The sequence below is a fragment of the Ursus maritimus genome, unplaced genomic scaffold (genome assembly GCF_017311325.1).
Source record: "Ursus maritimus isolate PB19 unplaced genomic scaffold, ASM1731132v1 scaffold_21, whole genome shotgun sequence".
Classification (NCBI taxonomy): Eukaryota; Metazoa; Chordata; class Mammalia; order Carnivora; family Ursidae; genus Ursus; species Ursus maritimus.
In genome coordinates, this window is record NW_024424564.1 from 53,450,490 (window position 1) to 53,464,049 (window position 13,560).

The 13,560-nt window shown below is 55.8% G+C and overlaps 1 protein-coding gene across 3 annotated transcripts in view; it reads left to right on the forward strand.

Moving 5' to 3' along the window:
• Positions 1-1,661: 1,661 nt before the first annotated feature.
• PPARA (peroxisome proliferator activated receptor alpha) overlaps positions 1,662-13,560 on the forward strand; it is a 61,725-nt gene continuing 49,826 nt past the window's right edge. The window contains exons 1-2 of one of the 3 annotated variants that reach the window (XM_040637709.1): positions 1,662-1,733; positions 2,795-2,880. The gene's annotated coding sequence lies outside the window, so the exon portion shown is untranslated. Of the gene's footprint in view, positions 1,734-1,891; positions 1,959-2,794; positions 2,881-13,560 lie in introns of those variants that run through there. The other 2 variants (XM_040637710.1, XM_008702885.2) reach the window with 2 other exon arrangements.

The window sequence follows — 13,560 nt, forward strand, 5'->3', positions numbered from 1 at the left end:
AGGTCTTTCCAACCCCGTGGCTGAACTGGGTTTGTGGCAGACCATCACAGTGTATCCGGGAGAAGAAGCCACACCCCTGCATTTGGACTCCTGGTTCTTCACAGCCCGGGATCTGGAGTATGTCAGATGACATCTTTGAAGCTGGATGTCCTCATGAGGACATGAGTTCTGCTATTTCCTTTGCTGCTGTATCCTCGACACCCAGCACAGTCTGTGGCTCCTAGCTGCGTGAGTGAGACATACTGTTCAGCCTGCCCAGCCTACGCCATACCCAGGACATAATGTGCATGGATCACCTTGAAAACTGGAACATAATACAAATATCGGTTATTGCTAGGATATGCAATAAAAAGTTGGGCTTGTCGGTGTGCAAGTGGGAAGGTTCTGTGGGTGTCTGCAGGGAAGGGCAAGTGCGCCACAGCTGGGGCCAGTCCGCAAGGGTGAGTTCAAGAGACATCTGTGAAAGGCTCTGCATAACACGGGGATTTGCTCGGAGCTGGGTTTCCTGCCCTGAGCAGGTCCTCCTGGGCGCTCGCCGCTACAAATAGAACAGTGGCAGGAGCAGCGGGAGGGAAGGGAGAAGGCTGGCATAGCACACATTTCGTTCCCAAGGGAGGGGTGTCCTGAGGCGCTGGCACGGGGCTTTGTGCATTCCGTGCGTCGCCGCCAAACAGAGCCGCTTTGCAGCTCTCTCCCCTGCTCCTTGTCATTGGCTGCCGGGCGCGACCTCCCCCGCGCTGGCAGAGGCCACGCCTTGGCCGAGGCACAAAGTCAGCCCTCACCCCTGACGCACGGCGGGAGGGGCACGGCTTCTCCGCAGCCGGGGTGGGGGGTGTGGTGTGGGAGCGGGTGGTCGGAGTTGGCAGCGGGCGCCCACGATGTCCCCGCTGCCCTTCACCCTTCTGGGTCCCCGCCTGCGGCGCCCGCCCGGGCACCTCCGCCACCCGTTGACGCGTCCTCTCAGCTCGTGTTCTCTTTCTCCTTCTTTCGTATCCTGGGGTCCTTGGGGCAGTCCTGCCCCAACCGCCTCCACCCGCGCACCCGCGACTCAAGGGCACTAGCCCTTCGGCCAGGGTCTAGACCAGCTCGCCGTAGGCAGGCAGAGCAGGGCTCCCGAGAGGGAGGAGGGGCCTCGCCAGCGTGGCCTGGGCGCCGGACGGGAACCTTCGGGGGTCCGCGGCCGCGCGCCCGCCCCCGCCGCGACTGCAGCCCCTCCCGGTGCGCGGGGCTGGACGCGCGCCGACGCCCAGCTGCACGCGCTGTTCCACCGTGGCTCTCTACCCGCCCGCCCGGTGACCTCCGCAGTCCCTTCGCCTCGCCGGCCTCAGTTTCCCCACTGGTGCAGCAGCCGCCGGGCACGAGGTGGGAGCCTCCGAGGCCGCGGCCCCGCCCCCGACCCCGCGGGCAGCCAATCGGGCGCCGCCGCCAGGGGGGTGTGTCCCGCCCGGGGCCCGGTCAGAGGCCCGGGGCGGGGCGGGGCTTCCGGCGGCCACCCGCGCTAGCTGCCCGCGCAGCCGGGCCGGGGCGGGGGGCAGAGGGGCGGCGCGTGCCGCGGGGGGCGCGGCTGGCACGGGCGCGGAGAGGCGGCGCCGGGCATGGGCAGGGGACGCAGCGGCCCCAAGGCGGGGGCAGCGGGCGGCGGGGGCGGAGGCGGCGGCAGCTAGCGCCCTGCCCGGCGCCGCCTCCCTCGGCGCGCTCGCCCCGCGGACCCGCAGGCGACGGACCGGCCCCAGGTGCCCAGGGGCGGGCGGGCGCTCGCGGGGTCCGAGAACCCGGCCTCCCCTTCTCGGGACGCGGAGCAGCAGCGGCCAGAGGAGGGGCCGGGCGGCGCATGCGCGGGACCCGGGGGCACTGGCCGAGCGGCTGGGTCTGGTGCGGGGGATCCCCGGGCCCAGGGGGCCGCCCCCTGCTCGGCTTCCCTCCGAAAGCCCGGGGCCTCGGAGACGCCGGGTCCACAGGTTGTCCCGCGGGAGGGAAGGCCCAGCGGGCGGGGGCCTTGGGCGCGCCCTTCCCTCGGCCCGGTCGACTTGGGGCGTCACCGACTGGGGGCGTTTCCCGAGACCCCTGGGATCCCCGAGGCTGGGCAGCCGGAGGCCCGGACGCACGGACAGCCGGGGCCGCGCGCCGGGCGGCTGCGGTCGCACGGGAGAAACTCGCCCGCGGAGCAGTTTTGAGGAACTGCAGCACTTTGCCCCGAGCGCAGTCGGCCGCCCGGCCGAGCCCAGGGCAGCGGCGCCACACTTCTCCCCGGCCCGGCCCTGCGGGTCCGGCGCGCCGCGTCCGCGCCCAGCTCTCCCCACGTCCCGGCCGCGGGGGCCCGGGGTCCGCAGGGCGGTGCCGGCGGCGCTCCGGAAGCTGGGTGCTGCCCTCGCGCCCACCCCAGACCGACCGGGGACAGACGGCTGCGTGCCCATGCTTTCCTCGCCTTTTTAACTTTAAAGGAGGGACGGCGTGCCCCATATGTCAGTCTCAGACGTCTTTCTAAGAAAGTCCGCGGCTGTGTAATGTGTCGGATTTTGCGGGGCGCTCTGGGCCCTTAAGGGCTGAGCGGCCACCCCTACTCCAGCTACCCCTCCTCAAACCAAGGAGCCCCCTCCTCTCCCAGGGCCGCTCGGGAAAGGGTGCGCGGGGCGGGGGCGGGAGGGGGGGAGTCGGCAGGGCAGGGGGGCACCGGGTTTTCCATTGCTGCTGAAGTAGGGTCACGGTGACTTTCCTCTGCCAAGGTGGTGGAGAGTTGGGGAGAATCCAGAGGACATATCGTAATCATTTCCTCCTTTACCTTCTTACTGCCAAGGCTGCAGGGAAGGGCCCTGCCTCCGCGAGGAACCGAGGAACTGTTGGAGGAGAGACCAGCTCAGAAGTAAGACGTTGCCATCACAGGTAAATGGAAGGTTTGATTCGCTCCTGTTTCCAGACGGAAATATTTACGTGTTGACTTGTGTTGCCCTACAAACTAGCCATTTGGGGTGAGTTATTACTTTGTGGTGCAAAGTTAGGTGTATGTTCAGTGCTTCGAAAGTCCAGTGAACGCAGATGCTGCTACCTGGCAGGTTCCTCTCTCAGTTTTACCGAGAGGTTCATTCTTTTCTAGCGGCTGGGTTCCACGTCCTGTGAATCTGGGCAGCTGAGCTGTGAGAAGTGTTATTCTTTGACAGACACTGAAGTTACAGGTGCCCGAACGTGCAGAGTGGCCTGGGGGCTCTTCTTGCTGTTTCCATGCAGATTTGAATATCAAGCAGATAGCTTGCTGGGGTGGTAGGTCAGGTCTGGAACTGTCATCACCCAGGACAGGGACAGCCTGGAGAAGTGGCTGGATGGGAGACATCCCTGTCCTCGAGGGGCCAGACAGGGGATGAGACACACTTCTCTACAACTTTAAGGCAAAAGCAAGTAACCAACCGTAGAGAAAATGGTTTTTTTCTCTTTTCTCAGATCTTAGACATATAATGAGAGACAGTCCATAATCACGAGATAGTTTGTACTAGCTCATGCCTGTCAGACTTGCAAACAGATTTTTAAACATTGTGTGTGTGAGAGAGAATAAGAGAGGGGAGAAAAGGTACGTTTCTCCCACAGCAGCCACGCTGTGGTCTGCTTCTGCTTCCTTGACTATTGGGTGGTGAAGAATCTGCCCGTGCGAAATAAATGTGTTTCTGCTTCATCGTTCTAAATATCTATGTACTATTCCATCGTGTCTAGGTAAAGTCATTATTTAGCCAGTCCCTTAATGTGTGTGTGTGTATAGATATATATACACACACATATAACACACACATATATAATATATATAATATATATGTGTGTGTATATATATTATATATATAATTGTGTGTAATATCTATATTATTCATTCATTCTGCAACTATTTACTGAGTAGCTGCTATGGGCTTGGGTGCTCAGTATGGAGCAAGACAACCACGGATCTGCTCGTGAAGCTGATTTTTGTGCCAGAATACAAAAAAGAAAGTTGGAGATTGTTCATCTCATCCTAAGAGGTGGAACTGGAGTATATGGAGGGGAACTATTTTTGCCAAAGCACCCTGCCGTTCCGTGATTGACAACCAGCGCTCTTTTTCTTGCGTGCTATGAGCAGCTGTGTTTGTACGAGAAGTATTCTTTCAGTAATCTTTAAAAAAAATCAAATGTTTCTCGGCTTAGTGTAAACAGATTTTAAACACCCCCAATTCTCTTTTCTCCTTTTCCTCTCCCGCAGTCTCTGCGCGAAAATATTCTTAAAGGAAACTAGCAGGAGTGTCTCACCTTCCAAGTGGCTGGTGTTTCTAACGAACATTTGGACTAATTTTGTTCACTGCTCTGAGAGAGGCTGTGACCTGTATAATTTCTGCTGGTTTTGAATTTGAGGACCTCTGTTTTTATTTCTGGTTTCGGTGACTTGATACTGAGTCAGTCTTTCCCATGTTCCATAGACATTCCAAAGATAGGCATAGTTTCTGTGTGCGGGGAGACATTTGCTGTATCTGCTTATTAGGGACACGGAACACGCGAGCTCACCTCCAAGGCCAGGTCACGTGGGTCGGGAGAATGAGGTAGTGAACTGTAATTTCCAACTTGGTGTGAAGATAGTTTAAATTTTTTTTAAAAGATTTTATTTATTTATTTATTTATTTATTTATTTATTTATTTGACAGAGAGACAGCCAGCAAGAGAGGGAACACAAGCAGGGGGAGTGGGAGAGGAAGAAGCAGGCTCCCAGCGGAGGAGCCCGATGCGGGACTCGATCCCGGAACGCCGGGATCACCCCCTGAGCCGAAGGCAGACGCTTAACGACTGAGCCACCCAGGCGCCCCTGAAGATAGTTTTAAAGTAAGAACCAGGGACACCTGGGTGGCTCAGTCGGTGAAGCGTCTGCCTTCGGCCCAAGTCATGATCCCAGGGTCCTGGGATCGAGTCCCGCATTGGGCTCCCTGCTCAGTGAGGAGCCTGCTTCTCCCTCTGCCTTCCGTTCCCCCTGCTTATCTCTCTCTTTCTGACAAATAAATAAAATCTTAAAATTAAAATAAATAAATAAATAAAAATAAAGTAAGAACCAAACAGGAAAGCCCTAGAAGCCCCAACGGACCATATGTGAGAGACCTTGTTTCTTCTTCCAAGGATCCCTAACGCTGACATGCCGTGAGCTTCTTATGACAAAGGAGCACGTGTGTGCGATTTTTTGACTGGTTCTGCGGATAATCGGACGTGACCTCGTCTGACAGTTGTGATCGGGCGGTGCGTTCGTTCCTTGCCCTGGAATACTGAATGACGTAGCATCTCGTCACTGTGACAGCGTGGTGTCTGGAAGAGTCTCTGTACTCCGAGAAGTGGAGAAGTTAGTCCCCGCGGGGTCAGCCCTGTTCGAATTAGTTTTGTGGTTGAGCGGCCTTTGTTTCGAGGTCAGCACGTAGTAAAAGAAAAAGCATTCAGACATTTCGGTTTGCGTCGGAAGCAGCCCGACACGGTGGAAATGCATTGGGTCATTCAGCTCGAGAACTGGTTTCTGGCTCCTTAGCTGCTGCCTGCCAGGCCCGGGGTCTTGGTCCACCTCTCTAGACAGCTCTACCGCTCTCTTCTCATCCCAAAATCCCGTTTCACTTCTCGGAGGGGTTGGGAAGCTCAAAAGTGGCAGCCTATGTGAAGACCGCTTGTACGATAGGAAAACCCGTGCAGAGCCCCGACGTGTCTTCCCACGAAGCAGGAAGCCCTGGCCTGGGCTTCTCCGTGAGCCACAGCTGATGCCCACGTTATTTTCGCCCAGGCCATTTTATGAATTTTCAAAGGCTCTCAGAAAGCCACACCTCCCGCCATGCATACGGATTTTGTTGCCTGGTTTTGAATACATAAACAAGAGACCTATGCCAGGACGAGCAAAACGGTCACAAGTGTTTCGGGCTTTCTCTGAATGCGGTTGTGCCCTCCCGTTGTGCTCGTATCTGATGCGGCGACCCTTATTCCACTGCAGTGGGGCGTGGGGACGACGGTCCTCATCCTTGGAGGGTGAAGTCCTCCGGGACTTGGGCCTGGCTTTGCTGGGCTGCGCCGAGGCTTCTGGTTGGTCTGACTTTCCCCACGGGTCTGACTCGCCGAGAGCGGCGTGTGTCCTGTCCGTGTCTGCCCGGCTGGTCTTACGCCCCGAGTAGGTCCTTGCAAATGGTCGCTGAACAAAGCGACTAGCAGAATTCAATTCGACGAGGATTGATTGGCGGGCCTGTGTTTTCTACCGGACGCCCGTGTGGGTGGGAGCCGACTTAGGAGTGCGGATGGCAGGACAGCCCGTCACACCCCTTGGCATTTTGCGGCTTCCCTCCCACCTGGGATGGCGAGACCTTACTCTCCGCCACAAGGAGACGGGAATCGCTGCACCCTCGCGGGACCCGTTGTGCGGTGCCCATGGCATCCATATCATAAAGGCGGTCGTTGCAGTTGGAATGATTCCGACCGTGATCTTCACTAGATTTGGGGCACGTCGTGTATCAGGTAGACTTGTTATGAGTTGGCCTGAGACTCTTTTTTTTTTTTTTAAGATTTTATTTATTTATTCGACAGAGATAGAGACAGCCAGAGAGAGAGGGAACACAAGCAGGGCGAGGGGGAGAGGAAGAAGCAGGCTCCTAACGGAGGAGCCTGATGTGGGGCTCGATCCCATAACGCCGGGATCACTCCCTGAGCCGAAGGCAGACGCTTAACGACTGTGCCACCCAGGCGCCCCTGGCCTGAAACTCTTATTCAACAGAATGCTCTTTCTTCCTGCAAGATCGTGGATTCAGGGTCCGGACAGCTGGCTCATCAGGAAAGGGGTATCTTTCCCCCGGCGCAAGTTTAGGAGGGCTTATCTCTGAGGGGGCAGGGGTCCAGCGGACAGTGCAGGTGCAGGGCTAAGATAGGCACCGGGGCAGTTAGAGACAGTGCTGGCTACATGTCTCCGTGTTGCAGGAAGCCGCACTCATCTGACCGCTTTGGTTTTGCTCTGTTTTAAGAGATTTGTAAATAAAGAGGAGTGACGGTTTCTCGTCTGATGTACTCGCTTTACACTTTAGCTTAGAGACCACAAGTAAACCTTTAGGGAAGCATCACTTCGGATAATCCACGTTAGGAAAGCAAGTGTAGAAAGATGAACCGCCTCAAAGATTATGAAGCTTCGTATGAATGGTTCGAAATTATAACAGAGTAAAGTGAACGGTATGTTGTAGTTCCTTTTTTTTTTTTCTTCCATTTTTATGAGTGAGTGAGGCCCCAAGCTTTCTTGCAGCCATTTGTAACTGAACGAGCCTGCGGTTCTGTGATAACCACACGAAGGTGACAAATTGCCAAGCTCCAGTAAGAGGGGCCCAGTTACGTAGAGGTTGACATATGGATGTGTCTTTTCTGAAATATTCTAGGAAGTTAGTTGTCAGCGCGACGTGGCTCCTTAAATGCAGATTTACACTTACGCAACATGGCTTGTACAAGACAGGATCGCTCGCGATCCAATCCGGACCGTCTGCACGCCCCGTTTCTCCTATTACCTGTGTGTTAAACGGGATATTTCTTGGCCAGAAGAATTTTTAAAAGCCTCTCCGGCAGCTTTCCCTATCGGACAGGTTGTCTAGGCTGCCAAAATGCGAGCACATTCCGCCTTTCTAGGGATCGTGAGGAAATCTGATAAATTCTGCAGTCTCCTCGTGGCTCATTTCATGGGATAGCTTGAAACCGGGGCCAGAGGCTTATCGTTTGCTGTGCATTCACTTTCCATTTCTGGTTTTCTCTCTGCACGTCGGGGGTGGGATTAACGTGGATGATGTTTAAAAGGAACACCGTGCAGAGAAATGTGAAATCTGGTTGAAACCGGAGCATTTGAACGGCTCATGCTGTCCCAGGATGTCCGGATCTGCGCGGGGAGGACTCCGCAGGCCCATGATGATTGCCCCCTTTCTCCGTCACTGTCGCTGGTCTGGGCAGGGGCCTCCCTCCCGCGTCTGCAGGGCTCCCCTGATGGTGCCCAGCGCACAGTCCCAAGCACGTGCAGGCTCAGAAAACCACCTCCCTCCCTCGTCTTCTGAGAAGCACCCATGTATGGAGAGAGTTTTCCAGAAAGGAAGACATTCTGTTGTTGCAGTCGTCAAATCAGGACGATAAACCTAGTCCGTTCTATGCAGCCAGGAGTCCTGAGGGCTAAGGAGTGAGTTCAGCCGGGCGAGGATGCTCCCAGCCCGGGCTTTGCGGGGAGCAACACCCCGAGAAGAAGGCTTTGAATAATGAGAGGCGTGAGGAGAGAGGTATCGAATGTTTAGAAGCACTTGAAGCTGGTGTCCCTTGACAGGAAAGGACCGGCACACACAGGGTTAAAGGAGCGCATGTTTCGGGGTGCTGGGGATGTTGGTGCCCAGGGGCGTCAGTGAGGCGCAGGGAAAGGAGGTTCTGGATGAGCGGAGAGGGCGAGGCGAAGGGGCAGGCATAGGGGAGAGCCTGTAAAGGCCACCCCAGAGAGGAAGGTCACAGTTCCCAGCTGAAGTGACAGCGGGAAGCTTCCAGCAAGACGCTTTCTGTGAAGGGCCGTAGTCATTCTCTCCAAGCTCCGGGCTCCGCGTGGGAAGACGGGGGAGACAGCATGGAGCAGGGTATCAATGTAACAAGAGGAAAAGGTGATCTGTTTTCACCCTGGAGACCGAAAATGATCGACCTCCGTCTGCTCCGTTCTCTTAGATGAATCTGACAAAGTTGGCCTTTGGCGTCGAGGTCAGAGGCTAGGTGGACGTGAATATTTAACCACACTCAAGGACAGCTGCTATCTTTAGTACTCACGGGACACGAGACAATAAGGAAGCAAGAATCTGGAAGGAAAACGGTAGGCAGGAAGGCAGACACGTCCATGGCTCATTCATGGCTCGACCACGGAAGACAGAAGCACGGAAGCCCGAACTGACCGTGCATTGCATGTGGGCCTTCTGAGCCACGTGAATCCTTCTCTAGAACGTATTTCAGAAGGATGCATGGCCAGTTACGGCATTGAGACTGGCATGGTCTCCGAGAACGAGAGCCCTGAAGGACAAGAGCAAGAATCCAAACCTAGGGCTCGGTGAAGGAATTGCTTTTCCGAGATGAGAAGTGACACCCTAGCCGGAGGTGTCAGCACGTCCTCTGCCCGGTGTCGGAAGACCGCTTCTGCCATCACCTGTCCACGCCCCGAGCTGCGTTGCCAGGGGGCCAGGGACGCAGATGCTCACTTTCCAGGCTGGAGCCCTCGGCACCCCTCTCTCGGTGCCAGCAGCTGCTCTCCACCGTTCCCTGGGTCCAGTGGGCCTTGCCTCCTCCCTAGAGGCCCGTGCACTTGGTCCTTGCCGCCGTGACCTCAGGCCCAACGTGCACCGGCCTCCTGACCTCACCCTGACCCACCCAGAGACTCCCACTGAGATTGGCCGGGCCTCCCTCCCGGCCCAGGATGTGGCCTCTGGCTGGGGCGCTGCAGCACTGGCCTCCCGTGGGCCCTCCTGGCCTGCACCTCAAGGTTCTCATCCACACGTGGGGTGGACGCCAGCCCTTTCCAGGGGTGGTTATACCTGCCCCATAGTAAGGACCCTGTAGCTGTTTCTCGGCTTCTTTTCACTGCCGGCTTTGCAGTGACTCATCCAGCCTTAGTTCCTGGCTTCCGTGTGGGCAGGAAGGCGCGGCCCTCCTCTCCGGGGTTAACATTCTTCCTGCACTGCCAGTTCCTCTCACGCACCCAGCACCTTCCCTCCTGCCTGGGACACTCCGTTACCCCGCCCCCAGCCCTCCCCCCGAGCCCCTGCCCTGTGGTTCCAAGCCTGAAGCTACCCTCTTAGGGGGGGCCTCTCTGAACTCTGCCCCACTCGGACCTCCCCGACGCAAGCACTTAGACGCCCAGGTGCTTTTTCTGCTGGAAGTTGCTCTCCCCGTGCGACGCAGACCCCAGAAGCCCTGAGCTGGGCCGCCTTGCTCCCCATCGGCTCAGCCTCGGGCCGTGCGACTGGCTTCGTGAGCTGCAGCTGCTGTGGGACCACCCTGCCAGGGAGATGCCCAAGTGCCCCCTCCTCCGTCACGCCTTCCGGGACCCTCCCTGGACCGGATGCAAGCTTTTGTCCCGCAGACATGGAAACCGCACGGCTTTCTGATTCGATGTATTCCGCCGGCACTGCACCTGCTGAGTGCTTCTGTCATTGACTTCCGAGCTTGGACATTTACTCAACAAATACTTAATGAGTGCCTCCCTTGTGCCAGGCAGTGTTCTAGGCGCTGGGGAAGCCGTGGAAAGGCCACAGGCATGGTTACCTGCCCTCGCAAAGCCCCGTGTAGGGCTCCCAGGCCAAGACGGGACACAGGTCCCAGAGCAAATGATGCTAGAATTTTAACAGTGAGCTGAATGGGTGGCTCAATAAATATTTGTCTTTAAAATTCAGAACCTCCTTTCACTAAAGGAAGGAAGTCGGGAAAGAGGCAAGAGTGAACAAAAATTATCCAAGAGACTTCAGACCCCATTTTAGTTCTTCTGATTACCATCTCGGAGGCGTTAAGTGCTCCGGCGAAATCCTTCTGACCCACTTAGTTCAGCAGAATGCAAATCGTAGGTGAATATTAACTCTAATTGTGCATGTAATGACCTAAATGCGGGAAGCAGCGTTCGCTTAGTTACGGGGTCGGCCTTCTCTTTGTCGCCGACACTTCCAGCATTAAAAGCAGATAAGCCCCCGAGCAGCGAGTCTGTCTTAATCATATAAGCATGATAATTGCTCCCCGAAAGGCAAACTTGGTGGGACAAGAGCTGGATCGTGTGCCGTTAGCTTGACACCGTTTGGTTTGATAGCAGTGAGCGAGGCTATTATCCCGTAGACAGATGCAAGCCCCTTTCCTCGGGTTATAGATGACGGGTGGTGTCGAGGCCTTCGAGCGCCGGGAGGCTTCTGGCTCCGTGGCCGTGGCCGTGCGGACAAGACAGCTGTATCCTGCCCGGGGCTGTCACGAGCCTGTGACGGCAGGTGTGAGCAGGGCCGGCTCCCAGAGGTGCCTGGGAGATCGACCTGGCGGCCTTCCTCCGCTGGCGTGACGAGGCGTTGGGCTGGCTTCCAGAATCCATTTTACCAGACTTCCTTCTTTCTGTTAGGCTCCCTACAAATCAGGCGACCGAGATGGGTTTGAGGTTGGGTTTTTTCTTAAGTCCGGTTTACTGACGTATACTTTACATACAGTACAGGTCAGCCTGTTCGGATGGACACGCCGTCCACCGTCCCTGTTCCCTCGCCGGCGGTCAGCCGTGGGTGGGTCTCGGCTTCGGGAAGTGGCCCACATCCCTTCGCCCGTGGCCCCTTCGTGGTCAAAATCAGCACCACGGGGGGAGTCGTCCTCACACTCTGAATCTCTCGGACCCGCCCTTCTGCCCGCGGCAGCCGGAGGGAGTTCCCTCTGCTGCAAGGGCTCGGGGACTTGATGGGGCCCAGCCAGATGACCCCGGGTACTCTCCTTGCCAGGGTCTGGGACCGTCCACCTCCTCGCGTGGCCGTAACTGAGTGGCATGCTCAACAGCAGTGTGTTCCCCCGCAGTTCTGGGGGCCGGAAGTCTGACATCCATGTGCGGGCAGGGCCGCACCCCCCGAGGCTCTGGGTGGAACCCTTCCTTGCCTTTGCTTAACTTGTGGCGATGGCTGTCAAGCTTGGCATTCTCTGGCTTGTAGACACCACAGTCCAGTCTCTGCCTCTGTCATCACACGGTGGTCTCACACACACGGTGTGTCTGTGTCCAAATGCCCTCGCCCTTTTTTTTAAATATAAGAACACCATTTATAATGGATTAAGGGCCCACCCTGCTCCCATATGACCTCATCGTAACTACCTCTGCAAAGAACCCTTTTCCAATAAGGTCACATTCTGAAGTGCTGGAGGTAGGACCTGGACATATCTTTTGGTAGGGGGCACACAAACCAACCCCTTGCAGTACCCTCAACCACACCTACAGGGCCCCCTCTGCCAGGTCACATAGCCATAGGCTCCAAGATAGGAGCGTGGACATCTGTGGGGGCCATTATTTGGTACCACACCATGACCCCGTGCTCATGGAATTCACCGTCTCTCTTGTTCATACTCGAATGTGAGTGACCTGCTTAGTGTCCAGCTGTGTCGACGAAAGACAGATCTAGAACATCAAAGATAAAACGCTGGGACCAGAGTTGCTGATGCATGAGGCCGTCAGGGTAGGGGAGGTCGCCCAGACACAAGCGGGGACAGCTGTAGAGGGACACGTGTGAGAGCACAGCAGAGCGTGGTGGCTTCCTTCTTTCCCTCCAGCAGGCTGAGGCCAGGGGCAAAGCTGCCACTGCCAAGGGTGAGCAGTGGACGGTGCCGGAGTGTAGGGAGGTCCTGGCCCCTGGGACTCTCCCAGCTCCGTGTCCCTGTTCACTGGAGGAAGGACATCCTAATTGTGCTTCTTCCACACATGGGGAGGTCTTCTCTGACCCCGTTTTTGTAACTGTAGCCCCTCCTGCCTGCCTTGTCGCTGGCCAACGTAGGACATGCTCTGTTGCTTTCTCCTCCGCCTCCCCTCCCTAGAGGGGCAGCCCTGTGGGGGCAGGGAATGCTGTCTGCTTTCTTCACTCCTGTACCCTCAGTGGCTAGCACATGGCCCAGCACAGAAGGCTCCTAAAAATATCTGCTGAATGAACAAAGCCTCCCTCTCTACTTAATAATCTATGCTCTTGTGCTTGTTGAAAAGATGAGTTTTCCTGTTCTAAAATTTTATTGGCATTTTATTAGAAAGATATGTGACTAAGATTACCTGAATATGAGGAAAACCTTAAGGAAATGCAGTCATGTGCCAGTCTACGGAGTTTATTTAAGGGTACAGAAATACTCTGGAGCTCTGGAAATAAAAAAAAAAAAAAGAGAGAAAAACAGCTATTTCAAACCGCGGAACTGATATTCACAACTATTAAGTGGTCTGAAAATGTTGAGATGGGGGCTCCATTCTTGATAAGGGCTTAGGAGTTGGAAAGTCAACTCAAAAAGGTGGACAAAATCTTTAAACATGCACCATGGCATTGGAGAACTCGCCAGGTGGTGAACAGTGGTCAGGCTGAGGTCTGGAGAAGATGGGCACTTGACCTTCCCTGTGTGTTGGCCAATTTATGGATGAAACAGTAAAGAAGCTAAATAGCATATCTCTATGGCTAAGAGGAAAAACTTGGGATGTAAAACCAAAAGAAGGGGAAATCCTGGGAAACAGCCCAAACTTTGGGACCCAAAAGCTGCCCTCTAGGAATATAGGTGACTGGAAATCAATGAGCTTGCTCACAAACTGAGCCCCATTCTAACTAATCTCAGTCCTGGAGGCTGGACGAAGGTGGTCCCAGATTGCCAGGACCCTGGCAGATGACTGCAGGAACAAAGCATCATGCTAGGCCTCTGTTTCTAGGAATAAATTCTCAAATACAGGCAGTTCCATATGCAGGAATCCCAATCACCACAGTCAGTTAAATACCATCAGGCTCCCCCCAACACGGCTCAGGTGTCCACAACCAGGTACCAAAACTAAGTGGGTACAGGAAGTCTGCAAATCACTATACAGGTGACAGATGTGTG